The following is a 7,500-nucleotide window of genomic DNA, read 5'->3' as shown; positions in this document are numbered from 1 at the left end:
CGTCCGTCCCTCCCTCCCGCCCCGCCCCGGGGGAGGGCCCGGGGCAGCGCGGGCAGGCGGGGAGCAAAAAAAGGCGCGGGCGCCAAAAAACGTCGGGGTCCCGGGGTGGCGGAGGGGGGCGGCGGCGGGGGCGGCGGCGGGTACACGGCGCCGGGTCCAGGGCGCCGGGTCCAGCCCGTCCCGGGGCGGGGACAGGTGGTGTCGTCCGTCCCCGCCCCCGTAACCTGCTCTGAAGCATCCGCTTCCCGCCGCGGTTCGCCCTCCACCCCCCCGCCGCACACGCAGCTGCCGCTTCCCGCCGCCTCTGCCCCCCGCCCCGGGATCAACCACCCGCCGGGTCCAGCCGGTCCCGGTCCCGGGAACCTGCTCCCGGGGCCAGCCGGAGCCACGCCCCCTCCTCTGACGCTTCCAGCTGCCGCCTCCCCTCCCACCCCCCAAACTCACACTGGCCCTCGCCGGCCCGCCCACCCGCCTACCTGCTTGCCCGCCGCCGCTGGGTGGCGTGCCGGACACTCTCGCACACAGGTACACAGACAGGGACACAGGGACACAGGCACTCGGGCACACAGGGACACAGGGACACAGGGACACAAGGACACAGGGACACAGGCACTCAGGCACTCAGGCACTCAGGGACACAGGGACACAGGGACACAGGCACTCAGGCACTCAGGGACACAGGGACACAGGGACACAGGCACTCAGGCACTCAGGGACACAGGGACACAGGGACACAGGCACTCAGGCACTCAGGGACACAGGGACACAGGGACACAGGGACACAGGCACTCAGGCACACAGGGACACAGGTGGCGGGCCGGAGGCCTCTCTCCACTGTGTGGCAGGGGTCCAAGAGCCACCCCAGCCCAACCCAGAGGGTCTTTTGCACCTCTCTAGAGGCCACCCAGAGACCCCAGGCCGCAGCAGAAGCCTCCCCCGCATGCTCTGCAGGCTTCCGACCCACCCCAGGCCGCACCAGAAGCCTCCCCCGCAAGCTCTGCAGGCTTCCGACCCACCCCAGGCCGCAGCAGAAGCCTCTCCCGCACGCTCTGCAGGCTTCCGACCCACCCCAGGCCGCAGCAGAAGCCTCTCCCGCACGCTCTGCAGGCTTCTCAGCCACCCCAGGCCGCAGCAGAAGCCTCTCCCGCACGCTCTGCAGGCTTCTCAGCCACCCCAGGCCGCACCAGAAGCCTCTCCCGCACGCTCTGCAGGCTTCTCAGCCACCCCAGGCCGCACCAGAAGCCTCCCCCGCACGCTCTGCAGGCTTCTCAGCCACCCCAGGCCGCACCAGAAGCCTCTCCCGCACGCTCTTCAGGCTTCTCAGCCACCCCAGGCCGCACCAGAAGCCTCTCCCGCACGCTCTGCAGGCTTCCGACCCACCCCAGGCCGCAGCAGAAGCCTCTCCCGCACGCTCTGCAGGCTTCTCAGCCACCCCAGGCCGCAGCAGAAGCCTCTCCCGCACGCTCTGCAGGCTTCTCAGCCACCCCAGGCCGCAGCAGAAGCCTCTCCCGCACGCTCTGCAGGCTTCTCAGCCACCCCAGGCCGCACCAGAAGCCTCCCCCGCACGCTCTGCAGGCTTCTCAGCCACCCCAGGCCGCACCAGAAGCCTCTCCCGCACGCTCTGCAGGCTTCTCAGCCACCCCAGGCCGCACCAGAAGCCTCCCCCGCACGCTCTGCAGGCTTCTCAGCCACCCCAGGCCGCACCAGAAGCCTCCCCCGCACGCTCTTCAGGCTTCTCAGCCACCCCAGGCCGCACCAGAAGCCTCCCCCGCACGCTCTGCAGGCTTCTCAGCCACCCCAGGCCGCACCAGAAGCCTCCCCCGCACGCTCTGCAGGCTTCCCACCCACCCCAGGCCGCAGCAGAAGCCTCTCCCGCACGCCCTGCAGGCTTCTCAGCCACCCCAGGCCGCAGCAGAAGCCTCTCCCGCACGCTCTGCAGGCTTCTCAGCCACCCCAGGCCGCAGCAGAAGCCTCTCCCGCACGCTCTGCAGGCTTCTCAGCCACCCCAGGCCGCAGCAGAAGCCTCTCCCGCACGCTCTGCAGGCTTCTCAGCCACCCCAGGCCGCGCCAGAAGCCTCTCCCGCACGCTCTGCAGGCTTCTCAGCCACCCCAGGCCGCAGCAGAAGCCTCTCCCGCACGCTCTGCAGGCTTCTCAGCCACCCCAGGCCGCAGCAGAAGCCTCTCCCGCACGCTCTGCAGGCTTCTCAGCCACCCCAGGCCCCAACAGAAGCCTCTCCCGCACGCTCTGCAGGCTTCCGACCCACCCCAGGCCGCAGCAGAAGCCTCTCCCGCACGCTCTGCAGGCTTCCGACCCACCCCAGGCCGCACCAGAAGCCTCCCCCGCACGCTCTGCAGGCTTCCGTCCCACCCCAGGCCGCACCAGAAGCCTCCCCCGCACGCTCTGCAGGCTTCTCAGCCACCCCAGGCCGCACCAGAAGCCTCCCCCGCACGCTCTGCAGGCTTCTCAGCCACCCCAGGCCGCAGCAGAAGCCTCCCCCGCACGCTCTGCAGGCTTCTCAGCCACCCCAGGCCGCAGCAGAAGCCTCCCCCGCACGCTCTGCAGGCTTCTCAGCCACCCCAGGCCGCAGCAGAAGCCTCCCCCGCACGCTCTGCAGGCTTCTCAGCCACCCCAGGCCGCAGCAGAAGCCTCCCCCGCACGCTCTGCAGGCTTCTCAGCCACCCCAGGCCCCAACAGAAGCCTCTCCCGCACGCTCTGCAGGCTTCCGACCCACCCCAGGCCGCACCAGAAGCCTCCCCCGCACGCTCTGTAGGCTTCTGACCCACCCCAGGCCCCAACAGAAGCCTCCCCCGCACGCTCTGCAGGCTTCTCAGCCACCCCAGGCCGCAGCAGAAGCCTCTCCCGCACGCTCTGCAGGCTTCTCAGCCACCCCAGGCCGCACCAGAAGCCTCTCCCGCACGCTCTGCAGGCTTCTCAGCCACCCCAGGCCGCACCAGAAGCCTCTCCCGCACGCTCTGCAGGCTTCCGACCCACCCCAGGCCGCACCAGAAGCCTCCCCCGCACGCTCTGCAGGCTTCTCCGCCACCACAGGCCGCACCAGAGGATCTTTTGCACCTCTCTGGACGCCACCCAGAGACTCCAGGCCGCACCAGAGGCCCCCCCCCCAACCATTTACAGGCTGCAGTGCCAGCCTAGGCCCCGCTGGCAGCCTCCCTTGTCTGCTTTGGAAGGCCTCCCATCCACTCCAGACCTGCCTGGAGGCCTCCCTCGACTGCTCCCGGGGCCCTCGAAGCCACCCTAGGCCTTTCTGGAGGACCTGCTCGACCGCTCGGGCGGCTTCTGACGCACCCTCGGCCATCCGGCGCCCAGCAGCTCCCAGGGCCAGGCACCGGCCTCCCCCTCCGGCCGCCCCTGGGGCCGGGGGTGGCTCGGACTCGGCGCCCCCAACGTGTCGTCCCGTCCCCCCCCCGCCCCGCACCGCCGAACATTCGCTGCAGCCGAGGGCTTGCCGCTCGACGCCTACCCCACCCGCCCAGCCCCCCGCTGCGGCCCGGCGCTGCCCCGGCCGCTGCGCCCTGCCTCTCATCGCTCCCCCCACCCGGCAACCGGCCGCCGGGCACGGCAAGTCCCAGGGCAGGGAACAGGTGCTGCCGGGACCCCGTGCTGGCTGCCGGCTTCCCGGGGCTGCCCCGGGCACGGACAGGTCGCCCCCCCCGCCCCGGCGAATGTTCACCGAACCGGCTGCCGGCTGCCTTCGAGCACCCCCCGCCCCCCGCCACTATCGTCCCCCCCGCCCCCCCTCCGCCTCCGCGGCCGCTTCTGCCCGCACCCCCTCCACTGCCTCCCCCCGCCGCCGGCGAACGAGTCGCCGGATCCGTAGGGTGCCGGGAGCCCGAACGGCGAGCGGCTCCGGCTGCTGCCGGGACCGCGGGGATTCGAGCCGCTCCGGCCGCGGCCGGGACCCCGTGCCGGAAGCCGGCATCCCGGGACGGCCCCGGGACGGCCCCGGTCGCCGGCCGGGTGACGTTCAGCGAAGCGGCTGCCGCCAGTCTTTGGGCCTCCCCCGTGCCGGGGCCGCGGGGATTCGAGCCGGTCCGGCCGCGGCCGGGATCCCGGGCCGGACGATGGCTTCCCGGGCCGGTCCCGGTCGCCTCCCGGGTGACGTTCACCGAAGCGGCTGCCGGCTGTCTTCGAGCCCCCCCCCCCTCCGCCTCCGCTGCCGCTTCTCCCCGCACCCCCTCCACTGCCTCCCCCCGCCGCCGGCGAACGAGTCGCCGGATCTGTAGGGTGCCGGGAGCCCGAACGGCGAGCGGCTCCGGCTGCTGCCGGGACCGCGGGGATTCGAGCCGCTCCGGCCGCGGCCGGGACCCCGTGCCGGAAGCCGGCATCCCCGGACGGCCCCGGGACGGCCCCGGTCGCCGGCCGGGTGACGTTCACCGAAGCGGCTGCCGGCTGTCTTCGAGCCCCCCCCCCCTCCGCCTCCGCTGCCGCTTCTGCCCGCACCCCCTCCACTGCCTCCCCCCGCCGCCGGCGAACGAGTCGGCGGATCCGTAGGGTGCCGGGAGCCCGAACGGCGAGCGGCTCCGGCTGCTGCCGGGACCGCGGGGATTCGAGCCGGTCCGGCCGCGGCCGGGACCCCGTGCCGGAAGCCGGCATCCCGGGACGGCCCCGGGACGGCCCCGGTCGCCGGCCGGGTGACGTTCAGCGAAGCGGCTGCCGCCAGTCTTTGGGCCTCCCCCGTGCCGGGGCCGCGGGGCTTCGAGCCGGTCCGGCCGCGGCCGGGATCCGGGGCCGGACGATGGCTTCCCGGGCCGGTCCCGGTCGCCTCCCGGGTGACGTTCACCGAAGCGGCTGCCGGCTGTCTTCGAGCCCCCCCCCCCCCCTCCGCCTCCGCGGCCGCTTCTCCCCGCACCCCCTCCACTGCCTCCCCCCGCCGCCGGCGAACGAGTCGCCGGATCTGTAGGGTGCCGGGAGCCCGAACGGCGAGCGGCTCCGGCTGCTGCCGGGACCGCGGGGATTCGAGCCGCTCCGGCCGCGGCCGGGACCCCGTGCCGGAAGCCGGCATCCCCGGACGGCCCCGGGACGGCCCCGGTCGCCGGCCGGGTGACGTTCACCGAAGCGGCTGCCGGCTGTCTTCGAGCCCCCCCCCCTCCGCCTCCGCTGCCGCTTCTGCCCGCACCCCCTCCACTGCCTCCCCCCGCCGCCGGCGAACGAGTCGCCGGATCCGTAGGGTGCCGGGAGCCCGAACGGCGAGCGGCTCCGGCTGCTGCCGGGACCGCGGGGATTCGAGCCGCTCCGGCCGCGGCCGGGACCCCGTGCCGGAAGCCGGCATCCCGGGACGGCCCCGGGACGGCCCCGGTCGCCGGCCGGGTGACGTTCAGCGAAGCGGCTGCCGCCAGTCTTTGGGCCTCCCCCGTGCCGGGGCCGCGGGGCTTCGAGCCGGTCCGGCCGCGGCCGGGATCTCGTGCCGAACGTCGTCTTCCCGGGACGGTCCCGGGAGGGCCCCAGTCTCCTCCCGGGTGACGTTCACCGAAGCGGCTGCCGGCTGTCTTCGAGCCCCCACCCCTGCCGTGGCCGCGGGGATTCGCCCCGGTCCGGCAGCTGACGGTTCCCTGTGCCGGACGCCGGCTTCCCGGGACTGCCCCGGGCCGGTCCCGGTCGCCTCCCGGGTGACGTTCACCGAAGCGGCTGCCGGCTGTCTTCGAGCCCCCCCCCCCCTCCGCCTCCGCTGCCGCTTCTCCCCGCACCCCCTCCACTGCCTCCCCCCGCCGCCGGCGAACGAGTCGGCGGATCCATACCGTCCCGAGAGCCCGAGGCGGCGGCACCCAGTGCGGGTCCGGCCGAGGCCGGGACCCCGTGCCTGTCGCAGGCTTCCCGGGACGGCCCCGGAACGGCCGCGGTCGCCGGCCGGGTGACGTTCTCCGAAGCGGCTGCCGGCTGTCTTCGAGCCCCCCCCCCCCCTCCGCCTCCGCTGCCGCTTCTGCCCGCACCTCCTTCACTGCCTCCCCCCGCCGCCGGCGAACGAGTCGCCGGATCCGTAGGGTGCCGGGAGCCCGAACGGCGAGCGGCTCCGGCTGCTGCCGGGACCGCGGGGATTCGAGCCGCTCCGGCCGCGGCCGGGACCCCGTGCCGGATGCCGGCATCCCGGGACGGCCCCGGGACGGCCCCGGTCGCCGGCCGGGTGACGTTCAGCGAAGCGGCTGCCGCCAGTCTTTGGGCCTCCCCCGTGCCGGGGCCGCGGGGCTTCGAGTCGGTCCGGCCGCGGCTGGGACCCCGTGCCTGTCGCAGGCTTCCCGGGACGGCCCCGGAACGGCCGCGGTCGCCGGCCGGGTGACGTTCACCGAGGCGACTGCCGGCTGTCTTCGAGCCCCCCCCCCCCCTGCCGGAGCCGCGGGGATACGAGCCGGTCCGGCCGCGGCCGGGACCCCGTGCCGGAAGCCGGCATCCCGGGACGGCCCCGGGACGGCCCCGATCGCCTCCTGGGTGACGTTCACCGAAGCGGCTGCCGGCTGTCTTCGAGCCCCCCCCCCCCTCCGCCTCCGCTGCCGCTTCTCCCCGCACCCCCTCCACTGCCTCCCCCCGCCGCCCGCGAACGAGTCGCCGGATCTGTAGGGGGCCGGGAGCCCGAGGCGGCGAGCGGCTCCGGCTGCTGCCGGGACCGCGAGGCTTCGAGCCGGTCCGGCCGCGGCCGGGATCTCGTGCCGAACGTCGTCTTCCCGGGACGGTCCCGGGAGGGCCCCAGTCTCCTCCCGGGTGACGTTCACCGAAGCGGCTGCCGGCTGTCTTCGAGCCCCCACCCCTGCCGTGGCCGCGGGGATTCGCCCCGGTCCGGCAGCTGACGGTTCCCTGTGTCGGACGCCGGCTTCCCGGGACTGCCCCGGGACAGCCCCGGTCGCCTCCCGGGTGACGTTCACCGAAGCTGCTGCCGCCTGTCTTTGTCCCCCCCCCCCCGTGCTCTCCCTCAGGCGGGAGGTAGACGTGCTCTCCCTCGGCGAGTAGACGTGCTCTCCCTCGGCGAGTAGACGTGCTCTCCCTCGGCGGGTAGACGTGCTCTCCCTCGGCGAGTAGACGTGCTCTCCCTCGGCGAGTAGACGTGCTCTCCCTGGGCGAGTAGACGTGCTCTCCCTGGGCGAGTAGACGTGCTCTCCCTCGGCGAGTAGACGTGCTCTCCCTCGGCGAGTAGACGTGCTCTCCCTGGGCGAGTAGACGTGCTCTCCCTGGGCGAGTAGACGTGCTCTCCCTGGGCGAGTAGACGTGCTCTCCCTGGGCGAGTAGACGTGCTCTCTCTGGGCGAGTAGACGTGCTCTCCCTGGGCGAGTAGACGTGCTCTCCCTGGGCGAGTAGACGTGCTCTCCCTGGGCGAGTAGACGTGCTCTCCCTCGGCGAGTAGACGTGCTCTCCCTGGGCGAGTAGACGTGCTCTCCCTGGGCGAGTAGACGTGCTCTCCCTCGGCGAGTAGACGTGCTCTCCCTCGGCGAGTAGACGTGCTCTCCCTCGGCGAGTAGACGTGCTCTCCCTCGGCGAGTAGACGTGCTCTCCCT

Source organism: Melanerpes formicivorus, unplaced genomic scaffold (genome assembly GCF_026170545.1).
Source record: "Melanerpes formicivorus ecotype bairdi unplaced genomic scaffold, bMelFor1.0.p_v2 SCAF_355, whole genome shotgun sequence".
Classification (NCBI taxonomy): Eukaryota; Metazoa; Chordata; class Aves; order Piciformes; family Picidae; genus Melanerpes; species Melanerpes formicivorus.
This window is presented reverse-complemented; position numbering follows the sequence as displayed.